Source organism: Sander vitreus, chromosome 24 (genome assembly GCF_031162955.1).
Source record: "Sander vitreus isolate 19-12246 chromosome 24, sanVit1, whole genome shotgun sequence".
Taxonomy (NCBI): Eukaryota; Metazoa; Chordata; class Actinopteri; order Perciformes; family Percidae; genus Sander; species Sander vitreus.
The window spans coordinates 12,981,425-13,000,874 of record NC_135878.1 but is presented as its reverse complement, the minus strand read 5'-3'; the positions used below and the strand labels follow the sequence as shown (position 1 = coordinate 13,000,874).

General features: G+C 41.9%; 1 pseudogene across 1 annotated transcript; it reads left to right on the top strand.

Annotated features, from left to right (window-relative positions):
• Positions 1–4,590: 4,590 nt before the first annotated feature.
• Positions 4,591–17,363, top strand: LOC144512838 (polyprenol dehydrogenase-like; annotated as a pseudogene). The gene is made up of 7 exons (XR_013501044.1): positions 4,591–5,092; positions 6,846–6,953; positions 9,638–9,706; positions 11,058–11,160; positions 11,247–11,454; positions 15,273–15,480; positions 16,586–17,363. The product of XR_013501044.1 is annotated as a polyprenol dehydrogenase-like (transcript).
• Positions 17,364–19,450: the final 2,087 nt, after the last annotated feature.

Below are 19,450 nucleotides of genomic sequence, written 5' to 3'. Positions count from 1 at the left end.
AATACTGTATCTGAAGTCTCTTTTATATAGACCTTAGTGGTCTCCCTAATACTGTATCTGAAGTCTCTTTTATATAGGCCTTAGTGGTCCCCTAATACTGTATCTGAAGTCTTTTCCCAAATTCAGCCTTGGTGCCGAATTACAGCCAACCAGTCCCAGCCAGTCCCACAATGAGCTTTCCTTAGGATGTGCCATTTCTGTGTCTGTAGCTTTAAATGCTATTGAGGAGGAGAGGGGGGATGTGGCCTTGACCAACTGCCATGCTTCGCTCGTTTGCAAGCCATGATGTGTCTCTCTCTCTCATGGGTGGGCCAATTTCTCTGGGCGGGCAAAGCAGAGAAAGGGGAGGTAACCTTTCCCCTTATGACGTCATAAAGGGAAGATCGGCCCATCTGAGCTTTCATTTTTCTCAAAGGCAGAGCAGGATACCCAGGGCTCGGTTTACACCTAGCGCCATTTCTAGCCACTGGGGGACCATAGGCGGGCGGGGGGAACTCACATTAATGTTAAAAAAAAAAAAAAAAAAAACTCAAAGTGAAATGTTCATGCCATGGGACCTTTTAAGGTTTAAGCAGTAGAGGAAGTTGAACATGCATGCTTAAGCTGTAGAAATAGTTGGAAAAGTGGGAAATGGTTGAAGGATTTAACATCATGGGCACGTTCAATCTAAAAAAACAAAAACAAACGCTGTGCACCGGTTTCCTGGTTTCATCGGAATGGTGTGAAACGATGTTGAGCGGCTTTGAGTTACGTTTTCTCGTTCGGTGGGTGTGTCTCTCGTTTATTGGCTGTGGCACAGGTGATACCCAATCAGAAGAGATTTGTTTGTAAACCCGTGGTAATAAAATGGCAGAGCCCTTGCGCACTCAACAGTGCACCCCATTTGAGTTAAAAAAAAAAAAAAAAACTGTTTTGTCGGGGCTGAACGTGGCCCAGATGAGGTCTAAGCCCTGACAAGAGTTGAACTAAGCCCTTTTATTTGATAAACTAGCTCCATCTCTAGTTTTCTGACTAGGATTCTCGTGGTGGGGGGTAACGTTTGTAATGTTTTTTTTACGTAATTAACGTAATTTTAAAAAAGGCCAAAAGAAATTAGTATACAATCGACAAAAACGTTGAGAAAAGTGTCGAAAAAGAACAACAAAATGTTGTCCAGTTAGGATTGATTCAAGGTCCAGCGTGAATGTCCGCTCTGGAGTTGGAGCGTTGCACGCAGCCCGATGTACACGTTCTGTAACTTCTGGTTGACTTAAACAACGGTGACCATCAACCTGTGTATTTGTGTCCCTACAAAACAGAGACTGCCACTGCTGCTATACCGGGTTTAGATGTGTGCACAAGCTGACTTGATTTAAAAAAAAAAAATTATTTTAGTTCTCGTTCTATTGACTTTTGCCTGGTTTTTATTAACGACCTTTGGATTGATTTAACGGACTCATTTGGGAGGGGGGTTTGTGTTTTAGTTCTATCATTCTGTCTTGAAGGAAAATACTAAATTGAAGGAAACGTTTTCATAAGATGGCTACACGAGAATAATGCGTCTGTGTGGGAAACGTTCAAGAAGTGGCTACATTCTTGTCCTAGTGCATGTTTTTAACGCATGCATTTGCTGCGTTTTGTTTTATTTATTATATGTCAGTTTGTTTGCCGTGTTGTGTGAAGTTTCAGGCCACTTGTTTTTAGTTTCCCTCCAGTTTGAGTGTAGCTGTAGCCTCTGTCGCTTTTAGCATCTCCTCCGTTGTTATATATTTTGTTTATTTAGTTATTTTAAATTGCAGACATTGGTGTTTTACAGCTTTTAATTTCATTTGTTGATCTTGTTTGTATGTATTTTTGCTCATAATTTTAATACAGTATGTTAACATTTAGTTAAGTCTACGACTTGGGTTTGAATCCCAGTCTTTGGGTGATAGTCCCAAGGTGGCGTCGTCGATATTTTACCTGTGATACCATTTAGCCGACACCCCTCCACGTGTCCGGTTACATTTGGATCACTGGTCTCGGTCAAGCCCCCGGTCGTCTGTCCCTCTGCATTACCCAGCTCTCCCCCAGACTCGCCTCCGACTCGGCCCCTCTGAAAACCTGGGGCGTTTCTCTCAATCTGTGTTCTTCTATTGACTTGTATTCTTGTGTTCGTGAAACGTCATCTCGTGTTGCCAAAGTACTGTCCCAGTACACAAGTTAGCATTTCACCAAGAACAGTTAAGATTCCCGGAAATGTTCTCGACACGGCCATTTTACCGAGGATGCATTGGTTGGTTAACTTGTATGAACTTCGCAGCACCTGTATCCCAACATTCATTTCGGCATTCAATGAGGGTCTGGTTTCCGGTACATACATACATGCTCAGAGACCCCGCTGTAAGCCGGAGGTCTTTTAGACCGGTCCCGTAAATAAGAGGCTTTTATTTCGCCGTTGACTGATCGTTTGTTTAAATATCACAACACATGTCCATCATAAGATTAACGGGAACCTGTGGTTAACCGTCTTTTCGGAGTTAAACTCCACAAGCACACACATGCACGGCCACAGCGCAGCAGGCAGAGGCGGGGGAGAGAGAGATATGCCCGTTTCTCTTCGGGAGACTTGTTTAAATTATGCCATAGGCTACACATTAGATTTAGTATTTAGTTCATATTTGTTTTCTGTTTACAAGTATCAGGGGACACAGTCTGTGTTGTTTGGCCCAACCAACCTCCCTGTGTCTTTCATACTACTCGCTCCCGTTGTCGCTCTCAATACTACGTCATCTTACGGCGCCGCGCTGCTGCCCTGCCCGGTGAGTTGCATACAGATGCTGAAGGGTGCTTATTGCGTCCGGTATCTGACGCTGAGAGCCAGTGACCAAGCGTCCGTGTTTTACGGGTTGGGAGTGAGAACGGGTTGCTGAGGTACGCTGAGCTAAACACGACAGTCAGCGCTGCGACAGACACACTCCTCAGACATGCATCGCAAACATCTGAATCAGAACGATAACTAAAATGCCACACAAACTCCTCCGTCATCAATCCCTGAACAGAGAAGAAACGTACAGCTCCCGTACCTAGATCTTCCTTTTTTGTCATCAGGGAAACCTGGTACATTATTTTCAAAGTGTGCTACAAATGTGTTGGTCTTTTGGATTTCTTGTTTTGAGATCTTCTGCTACTTGTTCAGGCACCTCGACGGGTTACATCTCCAGGAGGCTTCAAGGGGTTTTGCTGTAACGCAACAAAAACATCTGAAAACATCCTAAAATGTCAGCCCCAGTTTCTGATAACCCAGGGGATTTCCCCGTTTTGATCTTGCCGATGTTTTCTGGTTGCAGCGTGATGTTGGCAGGATGTGTACGGTTGGAAACGTTAACTTCCTCCATCGTGAATCTGAAAGCTTTCTTTCACTGGGCGCCGCAGGTCAGACATGTCGACGGGTCACATGTCAACTCGTGGTTTGTAAAAATTTGTTGATATAGTCCCAAAATATCAAACGTAGCCTGAAGGCACAAAGTGGTCGCATTCTATCATGCCATGACAAATTATTCATCCAGACGTGCTGCCATAAATCAAACGGCCAGAGAAAAACTCCACAGTGTGCTCTTCTGTGTCTCACAGCCGTTACTAATCCCGTTCGGAGAAGACTGAGGGTTTTGAGTCATCGTTTATGAAAAGAAGTAAAAACGCCTCAGGTTGAGGCTTGTAAAATGTGAATATGTTCTAGTTTCTTCACGCCTCCGTGACCGTAAACTGAATATGTTTGAGTTGTGGACAAAATGGGACATTTGAGGACGTCATCTTGGGCATTTGGGAAACACGGATACACGTTTTTCAACATTTTCTGACATTTTTATAGACATAAAATTGAGAAAATAATCTTATTTTTGCGGCTGTGCAGATGTTCACATGTGATTACTGAGAACTTGCAGCACAAGAGGGCCGTGTCTGAAATAACCAGTCAACTAAATGGATATATATGAAAAAGAAAAGTCCATTTTTTTAGGCATTTTAGGGCCTTTATTTGATATTTGAGTTTAGGCCGGAAAGGGGAGAGAGAGGGGGAGTGACATGCAGCAAAGGGCCGCAGGTTGGCATTGAACCTGCGGCGAAAAACCTGAACCTCTGTACATGGGGCTCACGCTCTGCCAGGTGAGCTACCCAGCCCCTTTTTTTTTTTTTTTTCTTTCTTTCGTTCTTATTTCAGAGGCAAGACACAAGGCGACATATTAGAGCTGCACAATAAATGGTATTGTTTTTTTTTCTCCAACATTATCATATCGACTCGCAATAAACCCATCACGAAAGTCATCACTTTAAAATGGAAACGTCATTGTTTTTTGAGTGGTGCCTTTTGTGTTCAGTGTTCAATTTGTTAAATGAAAGAAGGTTGGAAATGATTTCCTTTTTGCTTGTTTTAAATCCAACAAGCAATGTGTTGCATTTAAGCAGAAGAACTGAGAACGCTTTAATACCTGCCTTTCATCTCAAGCGATATCCTTATCATGATATTTATACAACATTGGAATATCTTCCTCATATCACGCAGCCCTGCATATCATAATGATGTTTTGCATTTTTTTTAAATTTTTTTTTAATCTCCATTGTTATCAAATGAGTTTGGTGCGAGACACTTAGGCTAAAACGTGTTTTTCAGGCAACCGGTCCGTTCTTTCGTTACAATTCTGGGCTCTTTATTTTTACTACGCTTTGTTCATTTGTGTCTGTAGACTTCTCCTGAATTCCCCGGTGTCTTATCATAAAAGTGGATTTTCCCAAAGAAGTTTCCCTTTCTCCGGGTCTACATCATTTGCTTCGGGCTACAGTAAAATACAACTCATTCATAAATGTAACCATGGATGTTTCTCAGTTAATCTGCACAATTTTGGGGCATATTGTGATGCACTTTCCTCGGAGGCGGAATCGTGGACAGAAAAACCCAGAGCAGGCTCGGAGCCGGACTCATTACCGTGAACCGCAGTAGGGCTCTGAAGCCGCGCCTCGGACGGACACAACGGAAGGATGTGGCTGCTGTCGGCGCTGGTGCCTCTTCTCAAGCTGCATTTCTGCGGAATCAAAGTTCTTCTCTATCAGACCTTCAACAGATCTTTTACGCTCCCAGGTCAGCTCACAGCATAAGTCGTCATAGTGTCTGAATGTCTTTTTCTGTGTCGCTTATCTCTGTTCATCGAAGTTATCATTTTCCCCCCCGTGCGCATGCCAGACTCCGTTAGAAATGTGACACTTTACAGACATAATAGACCCGTTCCAGATGAGCCAGAGTCTGCGCAGAGTCGATTTGTGTCCGACTTGATCATGCGGGGCATGCCGGGAAACGCCGGCCTCTCAGCTGATCTAACAGCTGTGTTATATTTAAAGGCTTGTTATGTACAGAACACGTGTTGTGTGGCTAGTAGTTATGTTTAGAAGTCAGAAAAGACTAAATCTGTTCAGATTACAGCTCCCTGCTGCTGCCGCCGCCTGCCCTCCTCCACTTTACAGGCGAGGCGCAGCTCATCTCGAACGGGCCTGTTGTGTTATTTGTCGACTAACGAACATAGCTGGATGAATCCTGAGTTCAGACTTTTAGAAACCAAAGTCTTGTGATCAGTGCAGTGCAGTTCAGAGTGGCGCACGCGATATAGCCTAACCTCCCAGCAAAAATAATGACAGGTTAACGTCGGCAAACCAAATCTGAAACGACGCTGCCAGAGGGATCGTATGCGAGTGGTCAGGTGACCGTTTGAACACTGAGACATTGGCTAGTTAGTCGGGGACTTGCGGAGGAGGATAGTACTAGGCTGTAATAACTTCATTTATAACGTTGATTTTAAAACGAGAGTTAACAAAGTGCTTTGACGGATAAAGCAAAGTCAAAGCAGGATGCCCAAATACTCAATATGGGGCATTGGGCTGAACAAAACAAGATCAAATCTGGTAACTCTTTACAATAAGGTACACAAAAATGTAGGTAGTTACTGAGGAACAAATGAGGAACAACTGTTTGGTTAATGAGTAGTTACTGATTAACCCTTGTGTTGTCTTCCAGTCGACCGTGCAACTTTTAGTTTTTCTGGGTCGAAATGTCAACATTTTGTTGTTTTTTTTCTACACTTTTCTCAACATTTTAGTCGATTTTATTCAAGTTTTTTGATTTTCATACTTCTTTCCAATTGTTCTGTCACTTTTTTGAACAATCGTTTGTCACCTTTGGCGATGTTTTAGATGTTTTTTTTGTCACTTTTTTGCCGTTTCTTTTTCAAATTTTTTTTTATTATGTTATTGTTCTTTTCCCTCCATTTTTGTAGCTTTTTCCAACATTTGTGACTTTTCTCAACGTTCTTTTGTCATAGTTCTGATATAGAACGTTTTTGTTAATGGGTCAAATTTGACCCGAGGACAACAGGAGGGTGATTCAAGCACTAATGATTAGTTACTGATAAACAGACCGGTAGTTAATGAGGAGCGACTGGTTAGTTAATGAGTAGTAACCGGTGACGATTTAAGACCCTTTTTAGGGGGGGCTCAACATATATATATTTTATTTTTTTAATTTTAAATCAATTTACTGCTTCAAGTTAGAGTTTGGGAACTTGTCTGTTAGTAACAGAGGGCGAACAATTACAGCTCCAAGGCTGCAACACAACAAGCGCCTGGACCCTTTCGGAAGCCAAAACTTGCACATATTAAATTGGGAAGCGATGATCGGATTTGAAACCAAATCCTCCTCCTTCCAAACGATTCCAATGGAAAGAAAAGATTCTGCTGGAATCGTAATTTTTGAAACGATTCCAAGTAGGAATCGGTTCTCCACACCTACTGTATGTTCAGGAACTGAAGAGTGCGTAATGTTCTGATGTGGTCTCCTCCCACAGTCTTGCCCAAGCAGAATGGAAGAGTTGCCATTGTGACTGGCGGTACCAGAGGAATGGGTTTTGAGACAGCGAAACATCTGGCAAGGCTCGGGATGCATGTTATCATAGGTAGGCTCCCGTCCAATCACACGCCTTCAGCCAGATTACACGCAACCTGCCTCCCCTTCCTAATACAGGTTCATACGTCTCTGCAGTCCGGCTTTTGTTTTTTACTGTAAATGAAAGTGAATGACGCAAATGTTGTCAAATGTAGACACCAATCGTGCGCCCCAATTGTTTAGAATCTGGTTGTATTTGGACTTCATCACGTAACAACACAGGGCCCCTTTCTTGCATTGCAAAATGTGTAGTACAACATTTCTAACAATTTTTGCTGCCCTCTTTTCAAAGCTCTGTTTAGTGGGCTTTTGTCTCCTGCTTTTTTTTGCGTGAGCCGCCCGATAGAAACGCCGTCAACGGGCCTTTTCGCTCGCTGTGAATTCCCACACTTTGGGCTTGATCGGACATTACACAGACTTTGTGCTCAGGAGCTGGCAGGGCAAAGACTGTTTGTTTGTCTCGTCCAACCGATTCACACATTTGCGTTTTTTACATCCAGCTCTGCCGAGTAATGATAGAGAAGTTCAGGCCTGCTGTGTGTGACTGTACTTTTGTACTATTTTTGGTCTACATTCTGAAGATTGAGATGACAAAATTGCAAATGAAAGTTTTTTTTTTTTTTTTTTTTAAAGTGGCCGTATTATGGTCATTTTCAGGTTCATAATTGTAATTTGAGATTGTATCAGAATAGGTTTACATGGTTTCATTTTCAAAAAACACCATATTTTTGTTGTACTGCACATTGCTGCAGATCCTCTTTTCACCCTGTGTCAAGTCTCTGTTTTAGCTACAGAGTGAGACCTCTCAACTTCTGTAAGATCTTTGTTGTCAGTCGCACATGCGCAGTAGCTAGGTAAGGATTACATGAGCTAGCTAGGTGTTTCTGCAACTTCGGCTTGTACGAGGCAGGATTAGCCTGGGAGACTTCTTCTAAATGAGGGCGCACTTCCAACTTTGCGTGGAATACCTGCAGAACAGGGACATGTAAGTAGTTCTATACAATTTATTTAGTAGATTAAGGTGAATTTGTGTGTGTTGTAGCAGTGTTTTGCCATTGAGAACAAGCTAGCATGCTAGCGCTAGCATGCTAACGGTTAGCCCCCTAGGCCCCTCGTCTCGGCTTGTTACGTAGAAAGCCGTGCAGATTTTGAACAGCTCACCCGGAGACTGAAGGCAGGTTACATTCAGAAACTCTATTTATTTTTTCAAAGTTTGTATGAAAAAGTGATTTTTTTCATAATATGGGCACTTTAAGAAGGGAAAGCAGGGTATATGTAATCTGGCTAAAGGAACTCATGGAACCCAATGTTTTGTATTTACAATGAATCAAAGAGCTTGTGTGAATAATATACAAAAATATGGACGAGTGTGAAAGGTCCACCTGTAGCCTCTGGAGGATCCAGCTATCCCCTTTTGTGTTCTGTTCAATCGACAACAATGTTTAAAAAGTAAAGCTTGGATCCATTAAGTTTTTATGTATGAAAATAATGTTCAGGATGAATGAAGAATCTGGACACAGAGAGGACACAAGTGTTGTTGAGTCCGGCTACGTCTACACTACTACGTTTTGGTTTAAATACGGATATCTTTTGCTATGTTGACGCCTCAGGTCCTCCTCCGGCGTTTCCGAGCTCCTCAAACAGAGGCATTTTGAAACGCTGCACACAGCCCTCGATTTGCTTTGAAAACTCCAGGGTTGCTTTGTAGTATGGACGGACACAAACGGAGACTTTTGGAGTCTTATCGGTTAGGTAGCTTACACACCTTTCAGTAACAGCTAATAAATCCCTGCTCTTACTTTTCGCCATTGTTGTTCTTTCTCCAAAGTATTTTCTGTATTTTTTAGCTCATACGTCTATTAAAATAACTCACCGTTGTCGGCTACGGCCGCTAAACAGGCTACTCGTTGTAAACGGCCGTGGCCCGCTTGCCTGGTCCTCTGCTAACGTTAGTAGTTAGCAGGGTTAGCATGGCGGCATTAGCCAGGACCAGTCGGGATCCCTTTACTGGCTGTGTCTCAATTTGTTTTTGCGAGTAACCAACTCGGGTACTCTAGCTATATCATTCAATGTGAATTCACAAATGTTGAAATTACATAAAATGCCCGTCCCTTGCAGCCGTGATAAATTAGCCTGAAGCTAATGCTTAGCTACCTGTTCAGGAGGAAATTAGCCAACTCTGCGTCCTTTTGGGCTCTAAGCTGTCTACATCTTTCAAATACATCTCCAATATTTACCCGGGGTTTGTAACGTCTCTGGTCACGCAACTGTTAAAAACATGCCGTTTGTTTTTTTAGGTCGGGTAGAATCTATCTCCGTTGATCCTGTTCGTTTGTTTGCTGTTTTCATGGCTGTACTGACGTTATAGGTGTAGCGCACTAGGTTTACGTTTTTACAGGTATATCTGGCAACCCGGCCTGGCACTGGGCAGTTGATAACAACACACTTTTCAAAAGGTTCAAAAGGAGAAAATACTGGCAATAGCATTGTTGTCAGAAAAGATAGTATTTCCACTAAGCATGTTTCCTTAATATCTGATGACGCATTGGGGTCATTTTTGGATTTATTACAGTAAATATATTACATATTGGACCTTTTAAAACTGAAAACGTAGTGTAGATGTAGCCAAAGTGTAGGCAGTAGGATTGGGTGAATATCTGTTGGACATTAGCTTCTGATTTCCATCACCTCCAGCTGGAAACGAAAGAGAAGAAGGCGCAGCGGCCATCCGGAGGATTCAGGAAGAAGACTGCGAGGGGAAAGGTAATCTCTCCCGGGTCCTTTCAGCCAAAACAACAGTCTGGTTTAAAATGTGAAGTGACTGAGTAGCGAGCCAAAGCTAATTCGGCAGTATTTTATCTTAAACGTGTACATAAATAATAAATGGTGAATTGATAGTTAAACTTTAGCTAATAGTTATTTTACTGTTAGCAAAACAATGAAATGATTAGTTTAGTTATTTATTTATTTTTATTATTTTTTTTTAAAACATTGCGCAGGGAGATTAGAAGCCAAAAAAGGCTTATAAAGATTAAACCGCTCTAAATAACACTAGTTAATCTGAGCAGCAGAGAAAATGAACAATAATTCATGATTCATTGCCCTTTCCTCCGATGCACCGCTCACACATTCAGGTGTGAAAAGATTTTTTTACCTCACATCATTCCGAAGTTAGAAGCAAACGTAGATAAGTATCGGCAACAACAGTGGGGGTGAAAGTACTCATCAGGCATGTTCCAAAAAGTAAAGAAAAGGTAGCACTGTAGCATGTAATGAGGGTCCCTACATGTAAACCGAAGCATTGAGAACTTTGTAAGGGTACGGACAGTGGACCTCCGGTTCAGGCTGGTCCTCATCCTCAACCCGTGCCTTTTTCAGTTGCGGAAAATACTGTTCAATATTCATCTGGATTGAAGCAGCAAACATTCAGTGTAAGAGTAAAAAAAATGACATAACATTATTTATAATAAGTTTATTTGAAACCCAACTGCATTTTACCGCAAACTTGCGACTAGTTAACTTTCTGAAGCAGGCGCAATCGCTTGTTTGCTACGAGTCGATATTGAAAAGAGCAAGAGACCGGCTTTTTGAAGCACGAAGGCTACCGTAGCTGTAATACGTACTCTGAACTGCAAATTACATTTGCTGCCGCCAGGGTGCGTCTAGATTTCTAGGCAAGTACAGAGCTCTTACCCCAGAGGGCACAATTCAGTACAGACTCCCAATATTCTTTTTTTAAACTCCAAACTATTTATTTATCTTTAAAGCTGCGCTTCAAATTAAAATCAAATCAGTGTTTCTCATTAACATTCAAATCAAATTCCCATGTGTAATGTGAAAAGGAGGCTTATACCCCTTTCCCACCAAATGTATTGTGTATATATGAGTTTTTTTCCAATGTGGGGAAAAACGCGTTAAAGGCAATAGACTTCTTTCTCATTGCCAATAGATTAGTTGGCCTTTGGGTTTTTATCCGGTGTGTCACGTTTGACGTCACCAACGCGCCATAAAATGGGGGTTAGTAAACAGACTAACTCATCATATCCTCTCCATGTACATGGAGGACTCCGTCAGAGCTCTGAGAATCTGTGCTAACCTGGCTTTCTGTTCCCAGTTGAGTTTGCCTTCGTGGACCTGACCTCTCTGAAATCAGTGCGACAGTTTGCTCAGACTTTTCCAAAACCGAGGGCTCCCCCTCCACGTCCTGGTTAACAACGGTACGCTGCACACACTCTCGCACTGAATGCGCCGTACAGACTGACACACTGCACAGTCCAAAACCGTGTGTCCTCCTCTGGCGCAGCTGGAACCATGATGCTTCCTGAGAGACGGACGGAGGACGGCTTTGAGTTCCACTTTGCGCTCAACTACGTGGGCCACTTCCTGTTGACCAACCTGCTGCTGGACACGCTGAAGAGGTCAGGACGGCAGGGCCGCTGCTCCAGGGTGGTCAACATGTCCTCGGCCACGCACTACGCAGGAGTGGTGCAAATGGACGACTTAAACAGCAGGTAAGGAGCTAGCAGCTTGGCCCGGAGACTCTAGAGCCTTTTAGGAGATTGTCCGTGTCAGACAGACATGTTCTCACTTCCTGGAAATCGTCCACAACACACTTGGTCGACTGCCAGTGGCTCCCAAAACGACTAACGAATGTTTGACTGCTCTATTGACCGTCGGAAAACACGGTGGCCGTAGTTAACATTGTGAAACCGAACGACTTAAGTTGATGCAGCAACAATACTAACTAAGGTTTAAGCAACAAAAAGTGATTGGTTAGGGTGAGGACAAGATCACTCCCAAAACCACATGTATGACCGTTCGTTTTTATGTTGTGAAAAGGCTGCACGGTGGCACCCTATTATACTCCCTTTCAGTGTCATATTTGTACTCTTGGGGTTTGCTAGAATAGGTTTACAAGCTTTGATGTTCAAAAAAAAAACATATTGTGTTTCTCATACTGCACATTGCTGCAGTTCCTCTGTCCGAAACACTCTGTGAGCTCTTGGCCCACCTTCCTGAAAAGCCCAGTCTGCTCTGATTGGTCAGCCGGCCCACTCTGTTGTGATTGGTCAACCAAATTGAAACTAGCCACTGGGTGGGCTGTGCCTGCTCAGGCAGCAACTATGGGCAGAACAATTCGTACTAGGGATAAACCCGTTTTTTGGCCGTTTGCAGATTATCTGTATCACTGTTTTATTTGTCTGATAACCGATAAAGTTAATTAACAAGTGCGCTACTTTGGCTCCGCGACCGCTCTGTGTAGATCCCTCTGCTTTAGTTTCACTCACCACTGAGTCTGACTTAATGTCCCGCCCACAACACTATCTGACTACCTTTGACTGTGTATAATGTTGAAGGTTTCTAATGTATTAAATAATGGCGCAAAGCATTTAAATAAAGTTTTGTGTTGGAGTTTGTAACATTCCAAAATCTTAATTTTGACCTAAATATTTCAATTTTCAATGTAGATGCATATACTTTGTTACTTTTACTTGAGTAAAGAAGTTAAATCAGTACTTCTACTTATTTTTTACCACAAGTATCTGTACTTCTACTCGAGTACGGGAAGTGAGTGCTTTTGCCATTTCTGTCGATTGGCCTAAAATGAGTCACAGACCTCATTACAACACTAACGTATCTAAGGGGTTAGGGTAAAAGATCTTCATGAAGCCTAAACCTTTTAAGCAAAAAGGACCGTTGAAATACACTAGGGCTGCACGATATCAGGAAAACATGCAAAATGTGATCAAATTGTTGGATATAGCGATGATGACATCACATAATTACAACAAATGCTCTTTGCCACCTCAGTCAGTAGTGATTATTTTGACATGCAGAGTGTGAATGCATGGCACATGTAATAGGCTATCTTTTATTGCAGTTCAAGCAGTCTTTTCGATACGTGTACCTTGATATCAACATTTGCAATAGCGATACATTTTCGATATATTGTGCAGGCCTAAAATACACACACTTGAAAATGATCTGAACCTAGTGAAATTGCTTTCTAGATTGAGGCCACGTCCACGTTTTTTTTTTTACCCGTCTTCCCTGGATTCGTTTCAAGAATAGTTACATCCAAACGGATCCACTTGTAAATGACTCAACACGCTACTTCATATTCCAGGCCTATAGGCGGCGCTGTTTCTGCTACAGAAATTCACCAAAACACGGAGAAGAAGAGCATAGTTAACTTCCACTTCCCATCATAACATGACTAGCTAGACTAATGTTCTCTTAATACATCCATGAACTAGCTATATTAACTTTTACCACTGCTCATTTTATAAAGGCCGCCGCTATTGGATTGCTTTGTATTTTGCAATTCTGTCTGCCATCGGACATGATTGCTCTGCTAGCTAACATCGGCAGTCAAACAAACATCAATGAACCAATGTCTTTTTGATAATCTACACGTTTTCTTGCAGTAGCTTTTCTACAATAAGCCGTGGTAAAAGTTACTATAATCCGTTCAAGGAGTTGAACGGATTCCACTTTATAAACAGCTAACCATAGCAGCTAACGTTAACGTTACGTCACTGCTGTAGCGGTCAGCTACTTTTAGCGATGTTTAACGTTAGCTACATAACGTTAGCAATATATCTTGTGTAGAATCCAGGACCGGCAGAGCAGAGGGAAGTGTCAGGGAGGAGAGACAAACTATTTAGCTAGATGAAGTGAGCTGGTTTGACCATTGAGATGGGATATGCTCGCTTAGCTTCACCGCAGTGAGTGAAGTCGTGTGTGGCCATGCACTAGAGGTTGAGGGGTGTGGCGATGACATCATCGATACGGACGTATTCGCCATCCAAACAAAGCCAAAAGAGAGCCGTTTTCGATTTTTTTTCTCCCTGGGACCCGGTTTCAAAAAAGTGCGTTTTCAGGCAGTGCGTTTACTTGATCCGTGTGGACGACGGGCCCAAACGATGCAAAACGTGCGTTTGTATCAAAAAACGTCTCCGTGTGGATGGCCCCTTAGGTTGTAGCCAATCAAGGGATTTAAACATAGGAAGACGTCTGTATGGACCGAGGTTATAATCGTTAACGAAAATGAACAAAATAATGGAAACTTTAAGTGAAATAAAAACTAAAAACGAGGCATTAGAAAAAAAAGATAACTAACTAAAACGGTATTATCGAGTAAATGTCCTTAGTCTTCGTCTTTGTCAATGTCTTTCATAGAGCAAATATATCTTTCAATTGACATTTCTGACCATAGACATATTTACAGTTTCCCACTGGGAACCCAGAAATTCCGACATTCCATGGGAAATTGAACACAGCATAGTCCATGCCCCTCTCCTGGCATCATGGCGGTACCGAAAGTCTGAAGAAAGTCTCCTATTTGATTATGACTGTGTCCGATAAAAGCAAGTGCCTTGCAGTGGCAGGTGGTAAAATATGTGGACAATTTATTAAAGGGAAAAATCCCACTAATTTGAAAGTACATTTGAGAAGCGTGCACAAGGAGGCTAACCTAGCTTACCTTAACAAGGTAAAGGAGAACGCCAAGCCCCCCTCCCCAGAAACAGAAGCTAACCACGGTAACGCTTCAGGGCCAGGCAGCATGACGGAGACAACCGTAGGACAGAGAACACTACAGGCCTGCTTTCACGGCGGCCTGATAGCTGCTGGTTAGTACATATGCAAGAACACCAAAAGCGGGAGGAAGCGTGGGTTAATATTTGTATTGATACTGGGACGTCTCCACAACTGTGTGAGTCGATTGACTTCGAAAAGTTCGCCACTTTACTCGAACCAAAGTTCAAAACCCCTGTTCATGTATGTCTTCTTTAGTCTATTGGCTATTTAGGTTTTTTGCTGGAACACGTCACTTACACATTTTGCACTTACTGCGGCGTCTTGTGTAGACTGTTTACATGTTTATGACCGTATGTACATTTTATGTACCGGTGTTATTGTTGAATAGATTGTGAATACATAATTCTAAAATTGTAGGATGTTTTTGTTGTTGTTATTATTACACAATACTTTTTCTGACATTTTTGAATCTTGGCCCTGACAAATAACCCATCTTACAAAACAAGACTAAAACTAACACTAAAATGAATATAAACTAAAACTAAGCATTTTCAAAAACTAAAAAAACTAAACTAGCAAACCCACTTTAAAAACAAATTGAAACTAAACTGAATTTGAAAACAAAAAGTAAAAATGAATTGAAAATAAAAGCCAATGAAACATGCTGAACTGTAATAACCTTGGTATGGACACCTCAAAATAAATCTCCACAGGGGATTGTAAGGGAAACACTTTTAAACTTTAAAATCAGAAGTCAGATAGAGTGTTTGTGCCTGTCTCTCTCCAGGAACTCCTACACTTCCCTCGGTGCCTACGCCCAAAGCAAACTGGCTCTGGTCCTCTTCACCTACTACCTGCAGGAGCAGCTGGCGGCCGGCGGCTTCCCGGTGACCGCCAGCGCCGTAGACCCCGGCATGGTGAACACGCCACTGTACGACAACCTATGGAGCATCGCGCAGGCGCTGAAGAAACTGGTGGCCAAGATCCTGTTCAGGGTAACACTCTCACTCTCTCATCTAGATCTATCCATCGATCCCAGCGAGGAGGACATGATATCTTGAAAAGCATCTACAGTACCTTTTTTCGGTTACACTTTACTTGAAGGCATCTACATAAGAGTGACATGACACTATCATGAACGTGTCATAAACATTATAAACAAGTCATAAATGTTTATGACATAACACTTGTTTTAGTAAATGTCATTCGGTTATGGTTAGGGTTCATGTGTCATGTCACTCTTATGTAGATACCTTCAAGTAAAGTGTTACCCCTTTTTCTACATAAGAAGACTAAAACATGTTTTTTTTTAGGACTGCATGTGCAAGAAAGTTAAGCACGTCTGTTATTGTTATGCATAGTCAAGAAGTCAAATGGCAAAAACAGCTTTTCTGTGGATAATAAAACATTAAGGAAAGGCCTCTGAAAAAGTCAGTCTTTATTGTTAGCATACACCCAAGCCTCACATAATTATGGCAGCAAGTATTCGTTCATTTTAAATTTATGTTACAAAATGTCGCTTGAAAAGTTAACTCCATCCGCGTTCCTTTCTGGGGTTTTCAAATGGAAACGCCAACTCAGCCTCAAGCAAGCGGCACTGACGCAGGTCACCATGTGAATGCCAGCGCTAACTAAGTCAATGCTAGCCCGTGCTAAGGTTGGACATAACGGCACAGAAGGTCAAAGGTCACACAATAACGCAACAAACTCACCGATGGAGGTAGAGCAGGAACTCCTGTGTTCTGCGAGGGAAAATGGCAGTTTTTGCCAAAGGAGTCTGGTGGCTTTCAGGAGAGCAGAGATAACGGCTTCAGTTCCCCGTCACAAAGGGCTGTCCGACAGCAAGGTAAAGCTGTGAAAATATTCTAAATATAGCGCGTCATTCTTAAAAGCCACCAAACTCCTTTGACAAAAAAACATTCTCACACTGAAGTGCTTGTTTGTGTTACTATTCTATTATTCCATCTAAATTTGAAGCCATGGACCAAAAGGATGTGAGAGTGGAGTGAGTGTACATCCGTACATGTGCTGCACTTTAAGACAAAAAGACCTCAAGGAACTAAACTCCTTTCTTCTTAAACTTTCTTCTTTCCTTCTCAGACTCCGGCCCAGGGAGCGTCCATATCCGTCTACGCTGCAGCTGCCTCTGAGCTGGAGGGGGTGGGGGGCTGTTACCTGTACAACGGCCACAGGAAGCAGTCGTCGGACACTTCCTACGACTCTGAGCTGCAAGCCGAGCTGTGGAAGAAGACCTGTGAGCTGGTGGGCCTTCAGGAGGCCTGATTCCTCCACAGTCACAGTGGATCTGTGTCTCTAATAGGGTTGGGTATCGAGACCCGGTGCTAATACGACACCGGTGCCTTAATGACCGTTATCTACTGAACCGAATAGCAACGTGGATTTCGGTCCCTCATTTCGGTGCCACTTAAATGCCTGTGCTTCTCTCTGATGCTCCGAAACGGACGTTAGAGGCAACCAAAACATGGCCGCATGTCACGCTAGTTAACACTACACTTGGCAGCGTAACGTTAGCCTACCTTATAGCAGCTGGATTAAACACTGTTAAAATGCTGACAGCTAAACGGTGTAAAAGTTTGTATTTCACTGGAGAGGATTCCAACAACAGTCTGCAGCTGCCGTTGTCTGAAAAACAACACAGACGTTGCATTCACTTGAAACTCGCCATCATGCTGCATTCAAAGTTATTGTAAAATACCGTTTTCCCATCCGGTGGTTGTTTTTGTCGTTTAACAGGGATTTTACTGGTGAAATAAGTTATTGTTATAAGTTATTACATTTTTAATAAATCATTTAATTTTGACCCTGTGGCCTTAGCAATAAACAAGCCGTTCTTTAATGTCGCCAACTGTCGTTTTGTGATCCTTTAAAAAAAAAAAAAAAATATATATATATATATATATATATATATATATATATACGTACGTACGTACGTACATACATACATACATACTACTGGTCAAAAGTTTGGGGTCACTTAGAAAATTTCCATTCCAAAACAGATACCAGCTGAGATCAGTTGCATTTTTTTTATTTTTTTTAATCTGGGCAGCAGTTTTCAGATTACATTATATGCTTACATAATTGCAAAAGGGTTCTCGACTGTTGTAGAAAGAAGTAGCTGATCTTTAATGCAATATCTACATTGCCCATTATCAGCAACCATTCATCCACTAATTATCATTACTAATCTGATATCATTTTAAAAGGCTAACTGAGAAAACATTGGCGAACCCTTTTGCAATTATGTAAGCACATAATGTAATCTGAAAACTGCTGCCCTGGTTAAAAAAACAATGCAACTGATCTCAGCTGGTATTCTGTCTATAATGGAGTGGAATGGAAATTTCTAAGTAACCCCAAACTTTTGTGTGTGTGTGTATATATGTATGTATGTATGTGTGTATATGTATGTGTATATATATATATATCTTTTTTTAAAGTATCTGCACCGGCATCGTTTTAAAAGTATCGTTTTAGCACCGGTATTGGAAAAACTCCAAATGGTACCCAACCCTATTCTCTAATCGCCTCAGGTCTGCTGACTGAACTGTACATTTCAGACCTGGAGACTGTATTCCAAGCAAATGTCCAATTTATTTGATGATATTGCACACAAATGTTTCCCGTGAACACTGTGAATGAAGCCTTTTTGCAAGCTGCATTCATTTGTATTAATTCATTTCAATATTATTATTATTTTTTTTTAATTATTGCTTAGAAGCAAAAAAAATGCCTTTGCGAGTATCTATTTCAGTTAGGGCTCTCAATCGATTAAAATGTTTAATCGCGATTCGACGCATGATTGACCGTTAACTCGCGGTTAAACACACATTTCCAAAACGATCCACTTCAGTCCGATTAATAGTAACAGCAGGGTAGCCATTCTCACACTGCACGTAGTGGTCTATTAATCACCCATCCCAGAACAGTTGTGAATGCACACGGTCCATCCCCTCGACTGTCGGTCACTTCCCAGGGTTCCATTAACTTAGAGGCATTTGTGCCAATCAGTAAATCAATATCGGTGTTAATACGGGGAATATTAATATCTTTTAGGTAAGACCACTTGGACTACTCTTCTTTAGTGATGATATTGTTAGTCGTCACTGGCACTTTCCTTTAGTGTGAACATACTAAGAAGCTTTATTCCAGTATATGCAGATATACGCAACTTGGAACAGTAGCTTTGTGACCTGTTGTACGTAAATGAATCTTTGTTCTTTTCCCTTTGATGTTTAGCTTTTCCATTAGACTTTTACAGCAGAAAGTGTCCGTACTTCCGTGTGTATGTATATATATATATATATTTTAATATATATTTGGATATTTTAAAAATCCCCCAAACCCTCAGCCGGACACCACCCGTCCTTGCACTCCCCTTCAACACTTGTACATACCAGCCCCTAATACTCTCCCTTAGCTGAGTGGTAAGTAAGATAGTATGATAGTGTACTCATGGAGTCAAAAATGCTGCCTGGCTCGTGGTGGCAAGATGCTTAAGGGTTGAGGGTCGAGCATGGGGGGTCATCAAGATGTCTTGTATTGCAAACAAGGGACAAGTCTGCCCTCTACAGGTCAAAGTCTAAACTGGATTTTTACACTTGGTTCTATTTCATGCAGGAACTGAATAACTGGAGATCAATTGATGTTTCTCACTGTGTCCAAACAAAGGTGCAACAGAAAAAGCCTCAACTCCGAGTCCTGCCAGTCTAACAAAGAATACTTTTCTTTCGGTCTCAAGACTCCCACATTCACACAAGCCAGAAACATGTTTTCCTACAATGCACAATGAGTAAGTTAGCCCACAGTGCCCAACCTCAATCTACACAGTTTAACCGAGTCCCTACGGAACAGATAAATACAGAAACCTATTTCCCTAACTTCAGTTTAATATAAAAAAGTGTCTACTGTCTACCCCTGACTTCCTTTTCCCACCCTCTCTGC